Source organism: Leucopleurus acutus (assembly GCF_964270905.1).
Source record: "Leucopleurus acutus genome assembly, chromosome: 18".
Taxonomy (NCBI): Eukaryota; Metazoa; Chordata; class Mammalia; order Artiodactyla; family Delphinidae; genus Leucopleurus; species Leucopleurus acutus.
In genome coordinates this window covers 6,125,665-6,152,200 of record NC_139160.1, presented here as the reverse complement: position 1 = coordinate 6,152,200, position 26,536 = coordinate 6,125,665, and positions in this window count along the sequence as shown.

Sequence of the window (26,536 nt, the reverse complement as noted above, 5' to 3'; positions counted from 1 at the left end):
AAATGAAAAAGGAGAAGTAACAACTGACACTGCAGAAATATAAAGGATCATGAGAGATTACTACAAGCAACTACATTCCAATAAAATGGACAACCTGGAAGAAATGGACAAATTCTTAGACATGCACAATGTTCCGAGACAGAACCAGGAAGAAATAGAAAATATAAACAGACCAATCACAAGTAATAAAATTGAAACTGTGATTAAAAATCTTCCAACAAACAAAAGCCCAGCACCAGATGGCTTCACAGGTGAATTCTATCAAACATTTAGAGAAGAGCTAACACCTATCCTTCTCAAACTCTTCCAAAATACAGCAGAGGGAGGAACACGCCCAAACTCATTCTATGAGGCTACCATCACCCTGATACCAAAACCAGACAAAGATGTCACAAAGAAAGAAAACTATAGGCCAATATCACTGATGAACATAGATGCAAAAAATTCTCAACAAAATACTAGCAAACAGAATCCAATAGCACATTAAAAGGATCATACACCACGATCAAGTGGGGTTTATCCCAGGGATGCAAGGATTCTTCAGTATATGCAAATCAATCAATGTGATACACCATATTAACAAATTGAAGGAGAAAAACCATATGATCATCTCAATAGATGCAGAGAAAGCTTTTGACAAAATTCAACACCCATTTATGATAAAAAAACGTGCAGAAACTAGGCATAAAGGGAACTTACCTCAACATAATAAAGGCCATACATGACAAACCCACAGCCAACATCATCCTCAATGGTGAAAAACTGAAACCATTTCCCCTAAGATCAGGAACAAGACAAAGATGTCCACTCTCACCACTATTATCCAACATAGTTCTGGAAGTTTTAGCCACAGCAATCAGAGAAGAAAAGGAAATAAAAGTAATCCAAATTCGAAAAGAAGAAGTAAAGCTGTCACTGTTTACAGATGACATGGTACTATACATAGAGAATCCTAAAGATGCTACCAGAAAACTACTAGAGCTAATCCATGAATTTGGTAAAGTTGCAGGATACAAAATTAATGCACAGAAATCTCTGGCATTCCTATACACTAATAATGAAAAATCTGAAAGAGAAATTAGGAAACACTCCCATTTACCACTGCAACAAAAAGAGTAAAATACCTAGGAATAAAACTACGTACGGAGATAAAAGACCTGTATGCAGAAAACTATAAGACACTGATGAAAGAAATTAAAGATAATACAAACAGATGGAGAGATATACCATGTTCTTGGATTGGAAGAATCAACATTGTGAAAATGACTCTACTACCCAAAGCAATCTACAGATTCAATGCAATCCCTATCAAACTACCACTGGCATTTTTCACAGAACTAGAACAAATAATTTCACAATTTGTATGGAAACACAAAAGACCCCGAATAGCCAAAGCAATCTTGAGAAAGAAAAACGGAGCTGGAGGAATCAGGCTCCCTGACTTCAGACTGTACTACAAAGCTACAGTAATCAGGACAGTATGGTACTGGCACAAAAACAGAAAGATAGATCAATGGAACAGGATAGAAAGCACAGAGATAAACCCATGCATATATGGTCACCTTATCTTTGATAAAGGAGGAAAGAATATACAGTGGAGAAAAGACAGCCTCTTCAGTAAGTGGTGCTGGGAAAACTGGACAGCTACATGTAAGAAAATGAAATTGGAACACTCCCTAACACCATACACAAAAATAAACTCAAAATGGATTAAAGATCTAAATGTAAGGTCAGACACTATTAAACTCTTAGAGGAAAACATAGGCAGAACACTCCATGACATAAATCACAGCAAGATCCTTTTTGACCCACCTCCTAGAGAAATGGAAATAAAAACAGAAATAAACAAATGGGATCTAATGAAACTTAAAAGCTTTTGCACAGTAAAGGAAACCATAAACAAGACCAAAAGACAACCTTCAGAATGGGAGAAAATATTTGCAAATGAAGCAACGGACAAAGGATTAATCTCCAAAATTTATAAGCAGCTCATGCAGCTCAATATCAAAAAAACAAACAACCCAATCCAAAAATGCACAGAAAACCTAAATAGACATTTCTCCAAAGAAGATATACAGATTGCCAAGAAACACATGAAAGAATGCTCAACATCATTAATCATTAGAGAAACGCAAATCAAAACTACAAGGAGATATCATCTCATACCAGTCAGAATGGCCATCATCAAAAAACCTAAAAACAATAAATGCTGGAGAGGGTGTGGAGAAAAGGGAACCCTCTTGCACTGTTGGTGGGAATGTGAATTGATACAGCCACTATGGAGAGCAGTATGGAGGTTCCTTAAAAAACTAAAAACAGAACTACCATAGGATCCAGCAATCCCACTACTGGGCATATACCCTGAGAAAACCATAATTCAAAAAGAGTCATGTACCACAATGTTCACTGCAGCTCTATTTACAATAGTCAGGACATGGAAGCAACCTAAGTGTCCATCAACAGATGAATGGATAAAGAAGATGTGGCACATATACACAATGGAATATTACTCAGCCATAAAAAGAAACGAAATTGAGTTATTTGTAGTCAGGTGGGTGGACCTAGAGACTGTCATACAGAGTGAAGTAAGTCAGAAAGAGAAAAACAAATACCGTATGCTAACACATATATATATGGAATCTTAAAAAAAAAATGGTCATGAAGAACCTAGGGGCAAGACGGGAATAAAGATGCAGGCCTACTAGAGAATGGACTTGAGGATATGGGGAGGGGGAAGGGTGAGCTGTGACAAAGCGAGAGAGAGGCATGGACATATATACACTACCAAACGTAAGGTAGATAGCTAGTGGGAAGCAGCCGCATAGCACAGGGAGATCAGCTCGGTGCTTTGTGACCACCTGGAGGGGTGGGATAGGGAGGGTGGGAGGGAGGGAGATGCAAAAGGGAAGAGATATGGGGATATATGTATATGTATAACTGATTCACTTTGTTAAAAGCAGAAACTAACACACCATTGTAAAGCAATTATACTCCAATAAAGATGTAAAAAAATAAAATAAAGCATTTAGTGATTGGGAGTGAAAAAAAAAAGGAAGAAAATTTTGACATAGTCTGCAACATGGATGAACCTTGAGTACATTATACTAATAAGCCAGGTGTTGAAAGGCAAATACTGTATGATTTCACTTGTATGAGATGTGTAGATTAGTCACATTCATAGAGACAGAAAATAGAATGGTGGTTGCCAGAGGCTGGAGGGAGGGGGAAATGAAGCGCTGCTGTTGAATGGGGATAGAGTTTCAGTTTTGCAAGATGAAAAGAGTTCTAGAGTTTGGTTGCATGACAATGTGAATGTACTTAACACTACTGAACAGTACACTTAAAAATGGTCAAGATGGTAAATTTTATGTTATGTGTATTTTACCACAATTAAAAAATTTTAAAACATTAAGAGAATGGGATATTGTAATTAAAAGATAACAAGGTGAGTGAGGTATTGGTAAGAAGTTGGGCTAGAAACTGAGAGGGGCTGGGAAAACCCAAAAGTATACTAAAATCCAGGGCCCCCAGGCAGGAGAGTAGGTCCCATTTGGAATAACCGAGGTGCACATTAAACTCATGCCCAAATCCTATGCAACAGAAAAACATTCCTGCTACTCAACGTGAAAGCCTGGTCATACTCAGTGGATGGGAGAAGGGATGGCAATATTCCATCCTGGGGAAGGCCAGTCTTCCCATAAAATGGAGAGAAGAGCCCCGTCCTATGCAGCCAAGATTGAAAAACAAGTTGTTTGCCTCATTTTAAAAAAAAGTTTGAACATACATATCCTACTACCTTGTTGGGAAAATTAATAAAGCAGTCTTGTTCGGGCTTCAGAGGCAGACGCGGGCCTCTGCCCGACCTGTGACCCTGCCTGGACTGCGCGGCCTGCTTGCACACCTAACAATTGCTGCTAGCAAGTCAAGCGGCACTTACCATAAGAAAGTGAGTGGGTCTTGGAATTTCTTGAGCCCTGGGGACCTGGCTAGTCCCCCAGGGTCTGGAAAATCTTGTGACTCACCTGGTGAAATTAACAGCATTGTTACAATTGAACCAGAGCTGCATTGCTGCCTGCAAACTGATAATATCAGTTTGCAGCCTGGAATTATAAACGGAAGCCCCCAGGACTCCATTCTGAAATCTCACCTGTGGGGTGGACGCACGGCCCAGGACCCTTCCCAACTGGGGCTCCAGAGAGCTGTTACTCAGGACTTCCCAGCTGCCGTTTGGATTTGGAAGTAGGCGTCGGCCCAATGCGGTGATGTATACCTTGTTATGTTTCTCTAATAATCTTACTCCTTTCCTTCTAATGATTGCATATTAAAATTCAGTTAAATCACCTTTCATTAAAGGGTTGATTAAAGCTGTTTATTGGTGTGAGATGAGCGCTTATTTTGCCAGCGAATCCAACAAGCCCTAAAACTGAAAGCAAGCTTTCAGCAAAACATACCTACACATGTTCTCTTTTATACCCTTTAAAATATACATATAACCTATAAGGTGAAAGAAACACAAAGCTCAGAGATGTTAAGTGACTTCCAAGATTTCCAAGTTGGTCGCCCAAAGGGGTAGTGGGGAGGAGATCCACCCCCCGACCCACCTGTACTCGGGACCTGCACTGAGTTTGTGATGTAGAAGCTGCAGCTGGGGCAGCGGACAGTGGCATCTGTTATAATACAGAGTCAAGCGCAGCCCCAGGAAAAGTTGGTCCCTGTCCTCCCCGCCACACCTGTGAAACGAGCGATGGCTGACATCATCACAGTGAAAGCTACGTGTCTACCATGGTGCTCTGAAATAAGTTGCCAACAAAGTCATAAAGCCTCCTCCTCTGACATTTAAACACATGGGAAGCAGCAATTTTATGATTACAGAAATAAGCAATCTTGAGATGAGGAAAAAACCTTAGGAACCAATAAGACTAATTTCTCACCTAACAGAGGAATCCCACCCACAGATTCTCCGGCAGGTAGGAACACTTCTAATTGTAGGGAATGTCACTACCTAACGAGACAAGCCCATGCTATTTTGAACAGCCCTACAGAATTATGAAATGCCTTCCTATACAGAACCAAAAACTGCCTCCCTGTAACTTCTCCCTCTAGACCTGAGCCTTATCTTCTTAAAATAGAGAGATGATTTCAAATGATTTAGGAAACTGACGATCATTTGAAAACACTCCTACCCACCATGCAGTAACACATTACTTGCTTAGAGGTAAACGTAAGCCACACAAGCCAGTAAATAAACAGTTGTTTATTTAATAAACAATAAACAGTTGTTCCGCGAGTTTTTCCAGCTCTGAAAAAAGCTTAAATCCTGGACAACAGGGCAACAGTACAATTATTTTGTTAAAAAAAAATTAGTTAACAGCATGCTCAATAATTTTGATTGCATAAATATGCTAACTGTGAAAATGATCTGTCATCTTTGAACAAGAAAAAGATGGCCTGTAAATTCTGTTTGAATTTCTAAAGAAAATTTCCCTCTAGGCATAAACAGTACACTTAAAACTAACTGTACTCTCCACCAACCCACTGAAATTTCGAGTTGCCAAGAATCATAAGTTGTCCCTATCTCCCATTACCCTCCACAAATTAATATTCGAAAGTTGTCTTTAAATCCTGTATAAAAATTTAACCATGTGGCCAATACATGCCATTTGCTTAAAAAAAAAATGTAATAGGTTCCAGTACTTTCTTGAAAAAACAGTGGCATATGTACAATTATTTATTATTTTCCTTTCTCTGATGAAAGATACAAAAAGTAAAATTAAACAAAAAACTGACTTCTCATCTTTTCCTTAAATAGAACATTTAAATTGTCAATTAACTAACAGTGGCAAGACCCAGGAGGTGTTGGTGATACTAGTGCTGAGGCACCAGATTCTTTACATGTGAAGAATATACTTTGAAAATGTTTTTAAGTAGGAGGCTGCTTCAGGTCCACAAGAAGAGCTCACTCATAACTTGTTTCCATCAACAGGCACAAACAGTTTTTTGCAAAGCCCAAAAGGTCTCTTGTAACTCTGGTAGATACTTGGAAGACTCCTTTTCTAAGTGAATAAATCACTCACAAACACATTGGATATTAACTTTTTTGGTACTTCATCAAAATAAAATTATAAAATTACATGGACAAGATTTTTTCATCCACAGTACCTTCTATAAAATCAACACTGGCCCATGCATCCCAAAGCAACAGTCTGGCCCCTGATCCTGAATTCTGTTCAGGATATATAACCATCAATAAGCAGCTACCAAGCAGAGCGCCAGGACTTTGAAAGCATCCCTGGCTTTTGAGAAGCAGACATTCCTTTCATCCATATTCCTTAATGCCCAAAACATAAAATTGCAGTGAAATTTTAATTAACACATTCAAGGCTCAATTAGGAAGCTCACATAAAGTAATATAAAACCTTATGTAAGCCACAGGTATGAGAGTGAACTCAATCACAATAAAGAAACATTTAGTTAAATAAAAATATTTTTATTATTGCCTATTCAGAGATGTATGTAAGTGGCAAACGCAATTAAATATCCCCATAAAATGAAAACTAACTGTAAACAGCCCCAGCATACTTCTTTGCTTAACATCCTATAGCTCCAATTACTTTTATTTCCCCAAATAGTCGCTCACAACCTACTCACATAAATTTTTCTCCATCTCAAAAGAAGTCGGCTCCTTTGGCTGTATCAGCATCCCAGGCAAAAAGGACCATGCGAGTCATACTTGTCCAAGGGCTTCAGTTTTGGACATTGGATGCGTGGCTTCATCCAGGGGCCTGTTAGAAATGCAGACTCTTAGACTCTACCCCAGACCTGATGAATGAGACCCTACATTTTAACAAGCTCCCCAAGTGATTTCCAAGCATACTATAGTTTGAGCAGCACTGCTACAGACCGGTGGGTCTCAAAAGGTGGCCCCAGGACCGGCGGCAGCAGCATCAAATGGGAAATGCAAATTCTCAATCCTCCCATACAACTAAATATAAAAACAAAAAAAACACCCAATCAAAAAAATGGACAGAAGACCTGAACAGACATTTTTCCAAAGAACACATACAGATGGCCAACAGGCACATGAAAAGACTCTCAACATCCTTAATTATTAGAGAAATGCAGATCCAAACAACAAGGTATCACCTCACACTTGTCAGAACGGCTATCATCAAAACATCGACAAATAATAAATTCTGGAGAGGATGTGGAGAAAATAGAACCCTTGTACATGGTTGGTGGGAATGTTGGTGCAGCCACTGTGGAAAATAGTATGAGGTTCCCCTAAAAACTAAAAATAGAACTACTACATGACCCAGTGATTCCACTCTGGGTATATAACCAAAGAAAATGAAAATACTAAGTCAAAAAGATACATGCAACCCTGTGTTTATAGCGGTATTATTTACAACACCCAAAACACAGAAGTAATCCAGGTGCCCATCAACAGACAAATTGAAAAGGAAGATGTGGTGTATATATATATATATATATATATATATATATATATATATATACACACACACAATGGAATACTACTCAGCCTTACAAAAGAATGAAATACTACCATTTGCAGCAACATGGACAGACCTGAAGAATATTATGCTTAGTGAAAAATAAAGCAGACAAATACTATATGAAATCACTTATATGTGGAGTCTAAAAATAATACAAATGAATGGATATGCAAAACAGAACAGACTCACAGATATAGAAAACTCAGTAGTGATTACCAAAGCGGAAGAGGGAAGGGCGGAGGGACAAGTTGTGGGTATGGGATTAACAGATACAAACTACTATGTATAAAATAGATAAGCAACAAGGATATATTGTACAGCACAGGGAATTGTAGCCATTATCTTATAATTACGTAACAATGGAGTATAAGCTGCAAAAATACTGAATCACTAATGCTGTACACCTGAAACTAATATAATATTGTGAATCAACTATACTTCAATTAAGAAAAGAAAACCCTGGAGGTGGGGTCCAGCAATTCATGTTTTTTACAAGCCCTCCAGGTGAAGGACCAGATAGTAAATTTAGTCTCTGCGGCCATATGGTCTCTGTCGCAAGCACTAAATCACGCGGCCGTAGCACTAAAGCAGCCGTGGACAAAACATAAACAAATGAGCTTGGCTGTGTTCCAAGAGATCTTTACTTACGGACTCTGGAGTTTGAATCGTATATAATTTTCACGTGTCATGAAACAGTCTTCTCTTGGTTTTTAAAAATCATTTTAAAATGTAAAACCATTCTGGGCTCACGATGCATACAAAGCCAAGTGGTGACCGAAACTGACCCGTGGGCTCTATCGCACCAGCCCCTGCTTTAGAGGTGAGATGATTCTCCCCAGTTCCCACTGCCCTCCTTTCCCGGCCCACAGGAGTCCTTGAGGTCACGGCCCCAGGATCGACGCAAATCAGAGCACTAAGGCAACCTAGCCTCTCAGCAAAACAGCAACATTTCAAACACATCCTGTAATTTTGTAGAAACAGCCTAGCTGAGGAGGGGATACCAATTCCCCATACTAATAATGCTCAGGAAATAAAGTGAGATTCTGTTGAGAAAGTATAATAATACTTGTGAGCTTTGAAAAACTTAATTATAAATGTCCAAGGGAGGGAGAAAAGCAAATGAAGCAATGCAAAGGTGTCCGCGATCGGGGGTCCAGCCCGTCTTTCTAACCTTACTGATCTTCTCTACTACCTCTTCCTAAAACCCCCTGTGCCCCAAATGAATGCAACAGCTCTCTGTTCCCAAACCGCAGATCTCCCCCACTCTCTCCCCATTAGGAAGGCCCTGCTCCCCCAGCCCCATGTGTCCAAAACCTGCTCATTCCTTGCTGTCCGGCACAAACACAAGTCCTCCAAGGAGCACTCCCAGTCCTCCAGCTACAATGAATCCCTCTGCAGTCTGTCCTTGTGTTTCTGTTCTCCTGATTATCACATTCTATTCCTTATTTGTAGATTTTTTTATACCCTGCACTAAATGATAAGCTTCTTGAGCATAGGAATATCTCACTCTTATTTCTTCAACACATTTAGTCCCCTAGCAGAGGGACATAGTAATGGTGACTTGCATATTTTCTGAAATGATTTTTATTTCATGAAAACAATATAAAATTACTATAGAAACAGCAGCAGCAGCTACCATTATTGACACTTTAGTTACTGTCAACGTTATAACAAAACTTCCTTTCGGGTAGGAATCCTTGGGGCTCACGGGGCCCACATCCCGCTCGGGTGATTCTTGGCACTCAGGAAAGGACGCTGAACTTTGGTAAGATCTTGCCACAGCCTTCAAGGGAAAATGCAGAGGGATCATTCTTTGATACAGCGTGGGTTAGAGACCATCTTCTTCCACAAATCCTCGCGTTAATCCCAACTCAACCCAACCATTGTACAGTGGATGGAGAGGGAAAGACGTCGTATGTGGGAAATCCAGCTACTTTCATCAGGTCCAAATAAGCATGGTCTTTATGAAGACTTTTCATAATCTCAGAATGCAGTGATGGAATGAAGTGACAATAATGTACAGAAAGCACAAAGTAAAAAACAAAATCAGTATTATTTATTCCGACTGGCAGCTAACTGAAGAGCCATGATTTGTTAGGGCATTAGTATTTCCTAGGTCCTAGTTGAAAAAGAAGGAAGGGAGCAAGGGAGGGAGAAGGGAGGGAAGGAGAAGGGAGGGAAGGAGGGAAGGAAGGAGGGAGGGAGGGAAGGAGAAGGGAGGGAGGGAGGGAAGGAGGAAGGGAGGGAGGGAGGAAGGGAGGGAGAGAGGGAGGAAGAGTGAGTGAGGGAGGTTGGTTAACTAAGGCTAAGGGTAAAATGACAGGCTTGAATATCAAGAAGATATCTTAATTTACCTTGAGACCCACTTTGCAAAGTTCATAAGTAAATTCCACAATGACTCAATACAAGAGCATCAAAGTGGATACTCAGGCAGGAGGAGAAGCAATCAGTCATGCGAGGCCCATGGCAAATGCAGCCCCAATGGGAAGGAGAAAGTCAGTAAGGGCAGTAATATAAGTGAGAGTAGCCCGAAACTTTCTAAACAAGAGGGAAATAAGCAGCCTGATCTATGAAAACATGTGTTTTCTTTAGCGGAGCTGATTCAAATAGGCATGGAGTTCCTTTTCCGTTGCCTCCTATAATAAACCACATAACCCATGAGCAGACAGCAAGAGGAAAAATAGATATGGCAAAACTCATAGGCTGGCCTCAGGACAGAACTTAAGGGGAAATGATTATCTGTATGAATAAAATGGCTTGTGCAGTTTTCATTATAGTTGTATATTTGTAATGCACTTATAACTAATAAATAATTTAAATAAATAAATATGTTCCTCAATGGGGCAATTTTAAACACAGTTATACTGCAGTCTTTATAAACATGAATCATCATGGACAGATGGACGGCCATTATTATTAGAGTGATTCTGTTTGTTTTCATTTTATAGAAAACCCTGAGGAATAGGTTGGGAGACCTCTGACAATCTGCGACACATGGTAGATTGAAAAGGGGCTTACTCTCTATGAGGGATGTTTCTTACGCCCTATAAACCTGGGTTTCCTCATGTAAAATGTAGTTAATATTAATACCTACCTCACAGGAATGTCGTAAGCATCAAATAAGATGAGACATGACAAAGGTGCCCTGGAATGGTAAAGCTCTCTACAAAGAGAGTCGTTTCCACATGGGAACAGTTCACATGGAATGAATGAAGGGCAACAATTTAAAACTGCTGACTAATTTCTGTAAATGCTATTCCATTTAAACTAAGTGATAATATCTGAATTTCGAAATGTTTGAGAAAATTGCTAATTATTCTTTACAGCAACCTCCCCAAAACGGAACCATTTTCTGGTTACATAAATGATCCGCCTAAAGGCAAAATGCCAGAACATGAGACACAGCAGGTGATGCTACTGGATATATTCAAGGAACACTTCAAACGCCAGGCAAGTCGTCTCCTCAAAACCCAGCCACCACCTCCTTATGGTCCACTGTAGGGTTACGTTTGTGAATTACCACCGCGTACAAAAGTCCTATCCCCTTGTACCCTCAACCCCACTCCTCAGCGTGTGCCTGTGCACACATGTGTGTACACACACACACACACACACACACACACAGAAATGTCAGGAAAAGGAAAAGCAAGTCTAGCTAGGCCAGTTAATTGAAAGCATCTTCCACCTGCAAGTTATTTCTAGCTTTCTGAGTCTTCCAGTCAATAAAATGTCAATAACAGAACTTTTTCTTATAGCTGATACTTGCAGATGAACATGGCAATATTAAAGTACACAAACATGAACCTCAAAGGATGATAACACTGCTACAGAAGATCCTTCCCACTCTCGGTGGCTGTGTACTGAACGCACCACTGAATCAGTCATCATCCATGACGTATACAGCAGGCTTTCAAAGCACTACAAGGCCAGCACATACATTTCCTAAAGATATACATCTCCTAAGTGAGTGGTGTTTTCAGTAAATACCATGCCAGCCCGGACCTCAGTGGCAAGCTGTGTGATTCAGCCGATTCAGACCACTGGGGAGACCTATGGAATCATGAGTTTCAACTTTGAAACAAACAGAATTCATTTTTCAAACAAATATAGAAAGAGAACTAAGTAATCATGAGTTTTGATTTACAAACACAGAAAGATACTTAAAATGTTTGTGGCATAAATAAACAATGTTATATCGGACATAAGAAAAGAAAGAGCAATAGAACAGAACTGATGACTCAGAAATAAACCTCATTATATATAAAAATGTAATACGTGACAAAGAATCCATCAGCAGGAAGGAAAACATTGTTTAATAAATGGTTTGGCAAGTACTAGCTAGTAATTTGTGTGTGTGTGTGTGTGTGTGTATGTATATATACACACGCACACACATATATGGATGTATATATATGTTTTACACAAATATATCTGTAACAAATATTTGTTATGTGGATGTGTAAAATTCAGGCACCCCATTCTAGATATACAAAATTAATTTTTGACACCATTTTATACTAAAAAATATAAAAATAAATCAAAACTGAAAGTATCTCAGGCTCTAGAGGTGACACTTTCTATGCTTAGAAACTACAAAGGAAAAGAGGCACAGGCACCTACATAAAAATGTAACACCTCGGCTTCCCTGGTGGCGCAGTGGTTGAGGGTCCGCCTGCTGATACAGGGGACACAGGTTCGTGCCCTGGTCCGGGAAGATCCCACATGCCGTGGGGCGGCTGGGCCTGTGAGCCATGGCCGCTGAGCCTGCGCGTCCGGAGCCTGTGCTCTGCAACGGGAGAGGCCACGACAGTGAGAGGCCCGTGTACCGCAAAAAAAAAAAAAAAAAAAGTAACACCACTGCATGTTTGAAAAAAAAAGACTACGAAAAATATTTTTGCTAAATATGAGTTTTTGTAGGTAAATTGATAAAAGAAGCATTAACTCAAGAAATAAGCAAGTCATAGATAAAAAGCCCTCTTGAGTGTCCTGTAGAAAAGCTCCTTAATTGGCCATCCTCCGCCCTTAGGGCCCAGGCTATGCTTTCCCTTCCAGTCTCATCTCTTGCAGCCGGGATTCCTGCCACACCGAACTACTTAAAGCTCCTGACTATCTCCAGGTGAGTCAAAGCTTCCAAAAGCCCTATGTCTTTGTGCTTTCACTGTACTGGAGTGGCCAAGCTCCCCATTCTCCCACCGGAAAACTCATCTTTCAAAACAGTGCAAGCCTCACCGGTACCAGGACACCTGCCAACGCCTACCTGTATCCCCATATGCTGACCTGCCCTGTCCAGCACTGTCCAGAAGGGCTTTCTATGGTGACGAAGATGTCCCGTATCTGTGCTGTCCAGCATGGCAGCCACCAGCCACATGTGGCTATGGAGCACTTCTCAGTAGCCAGTGAAACTGAGAAAGTTTATTTTAATTTTATTTTTAATTTTACTTCCATTTAAATGTCTGTATCGGGTGGTGGCTCCCCATATTAGACAGCACAGCCATCTAGACTGAGGCCTTCAGGAGTTCCCTAACTTTGTCTTATTTATCTCTGTGTCACCATCACCAGCCCAATGCCAGGTACATGAGCGGAAACTTGGTAAATGTTTTTGAAATGAATAATTTTAGGTTATCAATTATGAACCAAACACTCTCAGTACATTCAATGTATTATCTACCTGACCCTTAAGATGACAGTATGAAATACCACTTTATAACCTCTGCTTTACCAATGAGGAAATGAAGGAACTAAGAGGGCTGAGCAAGGTGTGGGCTAAATGTGTCCCCTCTCCTGCCACATTCATATCTTGAAGCCCTAACCCCAATGTGATGGTATTGGGAGATGAGGCTGTTGGAGGTGATTAGGCTTAGATGAGGACATGAGGGTGGGGCTCCCATAATGGTATTAGTGCCCTTCTAAGAAAAGGAAGAGACTGAGCTCTCCCTCCCTCCATCATGTGATGACACAGCAAGAAGGTGGCCGTCTGCAAGCCAAGAAGAGAGCCCTCTCCAGGGAAATGAAACTGCTGGTGCCTTGATCCTGGACTTCCCAGCCTCTAGACTGTGAGAAGTCAATGTTTGTTGTGTAAGCGACCCCCGGTCTATGGTATTTTGTTGTAGCAACCTAAGCTGACCAAGACAAGTAACTTGCCCCAATCACACAGCTAGTAAATTTGGGAAGGGATTCTAAGCAATAAGCCAAAAGAATAATTGTGGATATTATGTTCATTTCACTATGCTTCCAAGCTTTTTGTGATACAGATGTGGGAACTTTCTAATTTACATTTCTTTCTTAAGTATCTTTATATTAACTTTTTTATATTAAAGTATAACATACATACAGAAAAGTGAATTAGATAGTTAAATGAGACAACCCAAAGTGAACCCCAAAGAACTACCACCCAAATCAGAACCAGCACTCTGGAAGCCTCCTCCGGTGCCCTCCCACACACCCCCAACCATCTTCCCTACAGACAAGCTCTCCTCTGACATTTTACACAAGAGATCTGTCTTGCCTATTTTTGACCTTGATAACAAGTGAACTCATACACTGTGTACTCTTGTCTGTCTGGCTTCATTCACTCAACACTGTGAGGTGTGTCCCTGTCATTGTATTCAGCAGCAGCTCTACTGATTACCGCACAGGATTCCACTGTAAGAATACACCACAGGCTGCTCATCTGTTCTCTGACTGAAGGACACCTGGGGCTATTAAGAATAATGGTGCCATCCACTTAATCTTTCTAGACTCTAGTTTTCATGTCTTTAAAATGGAGATATGATTTACACCAAAGTGTCGTTTAAAGTATTGATCAGGATAACACACAGGGTGGGCAAGGGGGGTGAAGGGAGTCAAAAGGTACACACTTCCAGTTACAAAATAAACAAGTCATGGGAATGTAATGTATAGCATGGTGACTATGACTATAGTTAACAATACTATATTGTGTACTTGAAAGTCACCAAGAGGGTAGATCTAAAGAGTTCACATCACAAGGAAAAACATTCTGTAATTGTGTATGGTGACTTATTGTGGTAATCATTTTTCAGTGTATACAAATGTCAAATCATTATGTTGTACACCTGAAACTAATATGTTATATGTTAATTATGCCTCAATTTTTTTAAAAAGATAACACAAAATACTGAGCATGTAAGAAGGAATAAATACATGGTAGCTCTTATTCAATTAAAAAAATAATAATGGTGCCACGAACATCCTGGTATGTCTTTTGATGCATGTATGTGCCACACTTCGGTTGGTTATATTCCTAAGAAAGGAATTATTGGACTATAGGACCTGCAAATATTTAAATTTTGACTAACAGTTTTACAAATTGGTGTACCCATTTACACTCCCACCAGAGTATGAGAGTTCTAACAACCTCCAATGTTGTCAATACTGATATTTTTGTCTTTTTAATTCTAGTATTTGTGGGGTATGTTTACTGGTACTTCATTGTGGTCTTGTTGCATTTTCCTGAGGACAAATGGGATTGAATATCTTTTCTTTATTTATTGGCCATTTGGATACTCTTTTTTTGTGAAGGATATGTCAAGCCTTTTGCCTACATTTCTACTGAGTTGTTGTTACTGCTTTTTAAATGTTTAGTTATTTAAATATCTGGATATAAAGATCTTTATCACCTGCATTTTACAAATATCTTCTCTCACTCTGTGGCTTGCCATTTCAAACTCAATCATCTTTTCCTAATAAGCATAATTTCCTCATTTTAATGTAGCCCAGTATTTTCTAAAGAGACTGATAGTGACTTTTTAATATCATATAATGAAATTTCTACTTTTAGTTATGTCACTTTTTTCTTTATAGCTGTCTTTTTTAGTTACCTATATATTTAGAATAGCTACCATTCTCTCTTTACCTCTAGCAATGATCCTTATCTCTAGGTCTACTTAGATAATAGTGACATAGTCACACTAGCTTTCTTTTGGTTAATGTTTTCATGGTATACATTTTCAGCCATTATTGTTCAAATAGTGCACCTTTCTCCCTACTACCTTCCCTCATTTTCTGGGACTCTAAATACACGTACACTAGATTGTCTTACAATGTCTCTTATGCTCCTTTCTGTTTGGCATTTTTTTCTAATTGCTTTTAATTTCCATGCCTCAGCCTGGACATTATTTTAATCTATTTTCTAATTCACTATTTCTCTCTTTAGCTGTATCTAATCTACACTTATGCCTACTGTTGAGTTCTTAATTGCAGTTAATTTTTTAGATCTAGTTTTTTTATACTTTCTTATAGTTTCCAGTTCTACTCCTTTATAGTTCTAGCTCCAGTCCAATTCTCCAACTTATGCCTGAATATAGTAATCACAGTTATTTTAAAGTCTGTGTTTGCTAACTCCAATAACAGGGTAACCCCACTACATGTTCCATTTCTTTTGTCTGTTTTGTCTCTTGGTGTTCAGTCAATTCTTGTGTTTTTTTTATACTTAATTTTTTCTTAATTGAAGGCTAGAAACTATGCATGAAAACTGTTAAAGATAACTTAAGACTCTGAAGAATGCTATCTTTCTCCAGAAGGGATTTTACTTTTGCTTCTAGCAGGCAGTTAGAGTACGGAAGATTGCTTAATTTAATATGAGATTGTGCTAGGCTTCTGTCCTTGTAAGGGTTGGCCTATTTCCAGCTCAATCATATCCTAGATTATAAGCTTAAGGTATTCCAAATAAAATCATGATGTGTTTATTAGAGCCCCTCTTTTTTTGGTGGGCTCTGAACTGCGTTTTTATTCTCTGCCACCCATGAGTCTTCTAGAAGCTTTGCTCAGCTTGAACAAGCATATGCTTCAAGGGGAAATGTGGTGCCAACAGTCAGGCTCACTCCTCTGGGATCTGGGATCCACAGCCCTTATTGCATTGGTAGCTCTCCAGTGCACTTTGAAAACAGTCGTTTTTTAAATTATTATTGAGGTGAAATTCACATAAAATGAAATGAACTGTTTTAAAGTAAACCATTTAGTGGCATTCAGTACATTCACCATGTTGTGCAACCACCACCTCTATCTACTTCAGAAACATTTCCATGTGTGCAAGAGGAAATCTCATACCCATTAACCAGTAACCTCACTGCCCCCTCCCCCAGCCCCTGGAAATCATTAATCTTCTATTTCTACGGATTTACCAATTTTGGATATTTCATAGAAATGGAATCATAAAATATGCGACTTTTTGTATCTGGCTTCTTTTGCTTAGCATAATGTTTTTGAAATTCATACACACTGCAGCATGTATCAGTACTTCATTCCTTTTTATGGTTGAATAATATTCCATATTATATATATATCATAACTTGTTTATCTATTCATCTGCTGATGGACACTTGAATTGTTTTCACCTTTTGGCTGTTGTTAACAGCACCACTCCGAACATGCATGTATAAACACAGGTTTTTGTTTTGCTTTGGCTTTTTTTTTTTTAGTTTTTCTATTTTCAGCAGGTGAATTCTTTTACAATAAATCAGTCCACCACTGCCAGAAGAGCTCAAATTTAAATTTATACTTGAAAAAATACAATATAGAAAAAATTGATCCTGAACTAGTTACTAACTGGAAGGCTTATTCTTTAGAGTATAAAACAAATACTCAACTTCAAATAATTTGACAAACATCTGGAAACTGCTTTGTTGGTGCATTTTTAAGACTATAAACTTTCCTTAGGGCTAAATACGGAAACAATGAGTAGTGTAAAAACCAACTCAGCCCTAGATACATATGCTATACAAATTAAAATATGAAAATTCCCTTTTACACAAAAAATAAAAAGATAATCTTAAGCAGTTCCCCCTTTATTTCTCAAGCTAAAAATGCCTAGTTTTCAGCTATATGTTACTCCTACATTTAAAAAGTACTACAGTGGCTATAAGGACACTGACATTTAAAAATTCACATTTGACAGAAAAGAAATAACCTCTTAACACAAGGAATATTAATTGGGCACAAGTAACCTAGATTCCCGGCCCAACTGAGAAGCTTATGCATGAGAATGATGACAGCTAAATGTAAACTTATGTTTAAGAGGAATATGAAATAGAACTATGAAAACAGACTTGCCCAACAAAGAAGAGAAAGATGGTTATAAGACTGTGCCAGATGACTTTGGTTAATTCCTGAAAAGTCTAGAAATGTGAAAGTAGAATAAAGAAATTACAAGTGTAGAAATCTGATTTCACAGCTTATCTTATTACTCTACACCCACACTATTGAAACAAGTGCCAGGTTCATTTGAAAAACACAATATTAAACTATGATCACTTATATGGATTCCCATTTTAAAGTAAATAAAACTATCTCAGATGCTTTTCAACATCTTAAACTGAAAGTTTTAGTAGCCCAAGAAACCCACTGCTTATTTAGTCTCTAGTGAGAAGGGTAACAGGGATTAAGCAAAACCCTTGGCCTTTTTGTGGCTCTCTGCGCCTCGATTTCTCCAATAATAAATTCCTTTTAATTTCTGGAACTGAAGACCCCATACAGGATGTTTGGGAGAAACTCGCAGTTGTGTACTACATATGCTAGTAAGAAAGAGAAATGAGCAAAATTATTTTTAATATAAAATGTCAGTGTTTTTGTTTCCTCCACACTATATCCCCTAAAAACTCTAACCTTCTTTGTGATATACGAACTACTGGTTTTAAAAAGGGTAAGGGGCTTCCCTGGTGGCGCAGTGGTTAGGAATCCGCCTGCCAATGCAGGGAACACGGGTTCGAGCCCTGGTTCAGGAAGATGCCACATGCTGCAGACCAGCTAGGCCCGTGCGCCACAACTACTGAGAGTGCGCTCTAGAGCCCGCGCACCCAGAGCCGGTGCCCCAAGGCGAGAGAGGCCACCGCAATGAGAGGCCCGTGCGTGGCAATGAAGAGTAGCCCCTGCTCACCGCAACTAAAAAGAAAGCCCTCGCACAGCAACGAAGACCCAACGCAGCCAAAAATAAATTAATTAATTAATTTAAGAACAAAAAAGGGAAAGAAAACATTCTTATTGTTCTGACTAATATCATAAAAACCAGAGGATAGAGATATCCTTCTTTTACCAAATCCTTTAGGAAAACATAAATACATTTTTAATGAAGTCAGGCATGTTTAACAGTAAATCAAGCTTTAATTTTCATATTCTCAGAAGCCTGCGTGCACACGGGGTTGGATTAGGGAAACATCCTTACTCCTGGGAATACGGGACCATTGGATAAACAGGGAGGTGTGGGTCAGTGGTTAGGCATCCACCAAAGTTGCTTTTCTTTTCAGGGAATAAGGTGGCTAAGGCCCCGGGCCATCCCAACTCGATGTCTTCTCCCCGGAACACAGTCCAAACCCTTGCCTTCTGTCCTAGGGATTAGCCGACCCAAGTACTGGCCCCATAGGCCACAGGAGCCTCCGCTGCCCCTCAATCGGAAGCCAAACCCTGCAGCCACGGAGAAGGCAGCTGCCTCCCGCACCCAGGCTCACTCTAGGCTGCTCTCCCAGGGCACGCGGCATCCGCCTTCACTGCCCCGAACGGCCAGAACATGCAGCTTGGCGCCACGGTGATGTGAGCCTGGGAGTCCATCCAGTGGCTTGACCGCCTTCCTCCTCCTGGGCACCCACCCTGTTCCTCTGGTCTAAAACCACAAGAATCTGATCCCCTCAATTCTCCCTCAACTCAAACTCTGCTCCTATCCCCCCCACACTCCTTTAACAGTCCCCCTTACGGGGAAATATATACATCTATATACCATATAGATATAGAAAGTCATGTCATGTTCTTATAGCACAAAGGAGCGAACTAGAACTACCAAGCAGGTGAAGTCACATGCCACCTTGAAATATTAACAGATGGGACCCCTCTTCCTTCTCCACTCTTCCCTCCGGCACAGGGTCCCCACTCAGGCAGCTGGGCGTTCAGCACCATCTCAGGATCGGTGTCCCAGAAGAAAGCAGAGACAACCGGGTCAATCCTTGGCCTTCGGGTTTCCAAAGCCTCCGGGGCCACAGGTGGACATCTGATGAGGGAAAGATTAGCCTAGCACTCAGCACACCCCCTCCACCAACGCTGCGGGGCGGGACAGAGTCTCAGCACGGAGGGAGGCGAAGGGAAAGCCAGGCGTGGGTCGGTACCCTGGTCCCCAGGACAGTGCTCTCTCCCTTCGCGCGGGCCACACTGGGCACCCAAGGCCTCCAGCAGCAGCTCATCAAAAGGCACGGGCGCCAAGGAAAGGGAGATAAGCCACACCACCACTTTCTCAGCTGTGAGTCAGACATCCCTAAAGACTCCTAGAGATAACAAGCACATTTGGAGGCAAAAACTAGGTCAGGACAGAAGTCAGGGAAATCATTTTTATCTCCAAGTAAAACGCGTAGCCAAGGGAAACCCATATTACAATTGTAAAAGGGGAAAAAAATCACCTAAAAAAAATCAAGTTGACTTTCAGGCTCGCAAGCGGGGCTGGAGCTGACAGGGGTGCCGTGTGCTCCACCTGTCTTCCTGCCAACAGCACAGAATTAGGGAACAGCACAACATCTAACAAAGTCTCCCTCGGGGGCTTAAGGAACACAGGGAGAAGCAATGCCGAGTCGGAGCAGCTCTCTTTATTTCCCTAATACAAAATCCGACCTCAGCAATCATGTCTGGTCTTGAGGCACCGCCCAGAAGAAAAGCAAATGCAATTATAAGCACGTCACCTCGGCCTCAGCATCCAAACATCTGGAACGTTACAAGAGGTCATCGGAGAATAATCTGTGGAAATTTACACAAAGGGCTTCCCAGGAACAGCACAAAATTCAATAAGCTAATCAAGCACGTGATCATTACTGCTGTCAGCAGAGTTGCTTACACAACTCCATAGATGTCTTCAAGAGAACTTGAAGAGTATTTTAAAACCAAAACTTGAAGTATTTTAAAACCAAATACAGAGCAAGTGTTGGTGAGGATGCAGAGCAACTGGAACCATCATGCACCGTCAGCGGGAGGATGAGTTGGTGTCACCACTTTCAAAACCTGTTTGGCAGTCTCTCCTAAAACTAAACCCTACAACTCAGCAATTTCACTCCTGAGTATATATGAAGACAAATGAGTACAAAAAATTATGTACAGAAATGTTCGTAACAGTATTATCCATAATAGCCAAAAACACTGTAAATGGTCCAAATGTCCCTCAACAGCAGAATGGATAAAGTGCAGATTATCCATCCAATAGAATATCTCACAGCAACGAAGAAAAAACCCCGAATGTCATACGCTACAGACATAATGCGCAGCTAAAGAAGTCACACAGGAGAACAAACCCTGTGATTCCATTTACACAAAGTTCAAGCACAGGCAAAAAGCTTCTGTGGTGATAGAACAGTGTTACCTTGGAGTATGGGAGGGCTGGGCAGAAGCACACCCACTGGAGTCCTGGAAATATTCTATACCTTGAGGTGGGCTGTGGTTACACAGACATACATATGTGCAAATTCATTGCGCTATACATTTAAGATTTGTGTATGTAAGTTATAACTCAATATAAAAGTAAACTTTAAGCAAATCACATAACACATTCACCACAAGGATGGCCTGTTATTGTCAGCATTAAACAGCCCCTCCCTGTATCCTTGGGTACAATGGTGAGTGAAACAGAAAGGACCCTTCTCTTTAGAAGCATAAACTGGAAAACAGACACAAGAACACTAACACAGACAACCAATTAATGAGTACGCAGAGGGAGGAAACACACAAAAACAGGATGCGATAGTAGAGCGACATGGAATAAACACCAACAGTCAACACCTCCATCAGGGACAACGTCAGGCTGACTTTTGTGCGCAATTAATCTATCGTTTACAGGCACGTATGACAGATTTATTTCATTTTCCAGCAAGCATCTTAATCATGGTATTTGGTAGAATCTGGGGTCTAATTCTGTTAATTCCACTCCTGGGAAGTGTCATCGGATAATATAAAATGTGCACTCATAAAAGCCTTCAGTGTTTGCTGCGGTTAAAATTTACATCGATAAATTCCCATTTCATTAGTCCAACTGACTAACAGCCATCCAGGCCTGAAGTCAAGGAATCATGAGTTACTTTCTGCAGAGAAGCCCCGTATAAATAAGCTGCATCTCCCAGAACCGTGGCCATCATCATCTGGGAAACATCTCCCGCGAGGGGCAGCATAGGGAACGGACATAGTAAGATCCTTAAATGACTTACCACCTGCACCTTGGCTTCCTCATTTGCTATATGGTGGAAAATAGGGCACATCTTTACAGAGTTACTGCAACAGTAAAAACAAGGTAACAGTCATTGGATGGTGGATGCCATGTGGGCGGCCACCAGGTCTATTCTGTTTCATCTCTGTGTGCCCAGCCCAATCACACAGCAGAAATACCATAAACACATGTCTGTGGTGGTTAATCTTGTGTGTCACCTTGGCTGGGCTATGGTGTCCAGATGTTTGGCCAAATACAAGTCAGTCTAGATGTTGCTGTAAAGGCCTTTCTTAGATGTGATTAACATTCATAATCAGTGATTTTAAGTAAAGCAGTAATGTGGGTGGGCCTCACCCAATCAGCTGAAGGACTTCAGGGCAAAGAATGAGGTTTCCCAACAAGGAAGGAATTCTGTCTCAAGATTGCAACATAGAAACCCTGCCGGAGTTTCCAGCCGGACAGCCTGCCCTACAGATTTCAGACCTGCCAGTCCCGTCTATCCTGAGCCAATCCCACGAAATAAGTAAATCAGTCGAAAGAGAGAGAGGGAGGGAGGGAGGGAGGGAGAGAGAAGACATACTCACACACTCACACACACACACACACACACACACACACACACACACACACACACACACCCTGCTAGCCCATTTCTCTGCAGAACGCTAATACATACATTGAGTAATGAGTAAAAATTAGTAAACATAAAGCACCCAGAACCATAAGGAGTTTACAGTAAACGCACGAAACAATGTTACAGCCTTACCTCCTTCCTCTTTACTTGGTTAATTTCCCACTGTGCTGAAGATATGCACTGATTTGTGTGTATCTCATACTTTAAGTATTAAAACCAGCTACAATATATGTATTGCCTGCTTACTAGGAGTCCAGCACTGTACTGACCAGATTACAGGAGAGGACGTAGCACAGAGTGTTGGTTCCCTATTGCCACACCGACACTACAGAACGAAACCCCAGATCCCAGTGGCTCATGACCCCATTCATCGTCCAGGGCACACGTCTGCACGTTCACTGAGGCACCGAGTCCAGGTGGGTTCGGGTCTATTCCGGGTCTCACTCTGGGGCCACGGCCATGGGGGTGGCAACTCCAGGGCACTTCTTCTCAGTGAGGCCCCCCTGAGCTTGAGCCCAGCACACAGCCCGTTCAAGCCTCCACCTGTGTGCCCTCCATCTGCGTCCCCTTCGCTGGTGTTCAGACTCCCCAGCCAAGGCGAGTCACACAGCCACGCCCAGCATCAAGGCCAGGAGGAGTGTGCTCCCCAACTAGGCGCCACGGCCACAGTGTGAAGCATGATGCCATAACAGGGGCCGAAAAAGGAGACTCGAGTATTCAATCTACCGTGAATACCTCGTCCAAAGTCACAGAACAGCCAGTTAAAACCAGGAGCAGGTCCACTGGACTCCAGGTCTGCCTACCTGACTGTTCTAATTCTTCTAAAACAAACAGCTATAAAAAGGCAGTGAGTCTCAGCTGCACTAGCAGGAGTTACTGCAATTACCTTTATACTTTTTTCAGTCAACTATAGCCCCCGAGGCGCACCCCACCCCAATCCCGTAAGTACCTTATGGTTCCCAACAAGAGTGCCCCCCGCCAGGGGCACTGGAGTTAAGACTGGCCACCGTTAACTGTGTCCAACCAGTTTAAGATGTTCTAGATCCCACTCCACTACAGTCAATGTTCCAGGTGGAATTCTACCAGGGGAACAAAGCAGGTACTCAAAAACCAACGGTTGAACTAAAGTAAAAATCGCTGGTCTTATTAAAACCTATGAATGTCTGAGGGACTAAAATAACCTTAGATATGTGAGATGTTCTTCTTAGTGAAGTTGCCAACCATTTCTCTGTACACTGAGTTCTTCTATGCACTTCCACTGTACCTTTGGTTCATATGAAAACAGAGAGACCCAACACTGAATCTCACCAGGAAGGAAACCAGAAGTGCTATGGAGAACTGTGCCTGGCTCCCATTCCTGGCCCCAAAGGGAGAGAGCAAGGCAGGCGAGGCTCCACCCACCACCCAATATTCTCCATGTGCTAAGGCAACCCACCCAGCCCTCAGTCTGCCTTCAGGCTAAATGATGAGAAAACTGCTGGTCAATTACCCCTGGACAACCACATTTTAGTGGATAAAACACCACATCAGTTTTCTCAAAGACAATCTTCTATTTCATACATAATTTCAGTTATAAACCCACCTACTTTTACTACATCAGGCTAAGCAAGTTATTCTAAAGAAGAAAAATTAAAGATCACAGCCCATAATCATTTTTTTCTTGGAAAGGTTCGCATAGAAAAAAGAGGCGGCTCATGGCTGAGCCGGACCTTCGCAATCTCAGCGCATCCTGGGTGGTGCTGTGTCCCCTCCACGCCCTGCCCTGCTACATCCTCGCTGCCTCTGCTTCCCCCTCCTCCATCCCACCTTCCCCTCCACAGCTCACCAGACATTTCTTCATAAGCTCTCGTCAGAGCATAGAGCTCTCCTCCTCAAAGCACACGACGGCTCCCAAAAACGTACGCGCTCCACGGCAGTGCCCTCACCTCCCCAGTGGCCAGATCCTGCGCTTCTCCTCCAGACTCAGCTCCCACCGTGGCCACCTTCGTAGCCCAAGCAGCTGGCACACACCTGGCACCCAGAAGTTACGCAAGTGTTTGTTGTCGAGTGAATAAATGTGAGTGTCCAGACTCATTTCCTACTAAATAAAGCTCTCTCCCATCACCTATATTTACCAAGTTCTCCCACTGCTCCTCGAAAGCAGTATGGACTCTCTCTCTCCACACCTCTGCTCATGTCGGGCTGAATCTCAGCCTGGAAGGACCATTCCATCTATTTTCTACTCATCAAAATCCTTATTTCAGGCCAAGCTCAAATGTCAAGTTTCAGGACTTCTCAGATTTTTCTCTTGAAATCATTTTATCTCTGTTTGGAACTGATTTCCTATTCCAAGTGCTTTGTATTATTGTTTATCTGTCTGTCTCTCCATTACAGAGAACTTGAAAGTAGAGTCTTAAAAAAATACATCTTTGTATCTTCCTTGTGCTGATTTAGCACTATATTTTTCAGACAGTAATACATAAAAAATATTTACTACATAAAATCTCAGGCTGCTGCAAAATTCATAAATTATTCTTCTATTTGCATCAACTAAAAAATAATTTTATGCTATACATGCTGCACATTTAAGTAGAAGAAAATCTCATGACTATAAACACTGTAACACCTAGTTATATCCCACAAGTATAACAAAACCTCGATTATCTGGTACCTTCCCCCCATATCTTAGTAAAACAAGAAACGAATAAACCAACAAAGATCAAAATCCCATTTACATCCGCATTGCAAAAACAAATGAATGAATATATAACAAACAGCACACACAAAACTAAAAAGGCCTTAATGGTCTTCGGAAATCATATTCCAGATCTACTGTTATTTTAGCAACTAAACAACTTTGCTGATATAAGTCCCTCACATCAGATTCTGTTTTTCATTGCAAATTGTACTATGATTTTTCAGTATATTTTTGTAAACATGATTTGTAGGGGGTTACTAGACGAAATTTCAAATACTGAAAAGATGGCTGACAAACTATTTTCATGAACGAGGTTAATTCAGAATGCATGAATCAAGTACAAAAGTCAAGTCTAGAACTAATTTTGTTTTTAAGTAACTTAGAAAAAGAAACCAGAGTGAGACAGTAAGATGGCTGCCACTGGCTTCCACACCATCTGTGACTGAGTTGACGTGATTAAAACATGAAGGGGAATTTACCTAATTAAAATTAAGTACAAGTTGTCTTATGTGATTAGCTCTCTCCTTCACACTCCTGGGCCCCGTAACTAAATGCCCTGGTGACGACGGCTCTTCTACACAGCTGTCATTTTAATGGAAATAGATTTCAGTAAATTCAACAAATTTCTGTCCACCACCAATTCTGAACCCATCTCAATCTCATTTAACAACCAGAAGAGCCATTATAAATTTGTCAGCACTTTAATTTCCCTAAATGCATTTAACTGATTTTTCATTACTCATTAGGTATTATCATCTTCTCTTAATAACAAAGTACAACAAAATTCACCATCATAAAATCTCACTATTTTTAAAGCCGTACCTTTTAGAAACAGATTAGATGGGGATTTGTGTGTTCAATAGCTAATTTGACTGTTATTATGAAGAGCATAATAACGAGAGGCTGAAGAGAATTCCCACCTTGGGGAGGGAGGGGGAAGGGGGTAGCATCAGATGTGGCAGAAAACAGCAAACAGAGCAAGACTGTTTACCCCCCCAGAGCAACGCAGCATCAAACTAAACATCAACGCGCGCCATTTTATTAGGCATCCGGAGCATCAAGATCCTGGTGACGGATAACAATTCCAAGGTGGTCAGACCTTGTTTTTTGCGGGGGGGGCGGGGGGGTACGCGGGCCTCTCACTGCTGTGGCCTCTCCCGTTGCGGAGCACAGGCTCCGGACGCGCAGGCTCAGCGGCCATGGCTCACGGGCCCAGCCGCTCTGCGGCATGTGGGATCCTCCCGGACCGGGGCACGAACCCGTGTCCCCTGCTTCGGCAGGCGGACTCTCAACCACTGCGCCACCAGGGAAGCCCGGTCATACCTTTAAGTCTTTATTTGAATTCCCGCAGTCATACCTACTTTCTTTTGGTTTCACCATAACAATAACCACCCACCACAGGAAAAGCTAACACCTCCTACGTGTTTGCTAGCAGCAAGATACTGTTCTCAGTGCTTTGCATCCACTGTTCCATTTCATACTCACAGGACCTCGCCACAGAAGTGCTCTATTCCCCCAGTGTGTAAATGAGA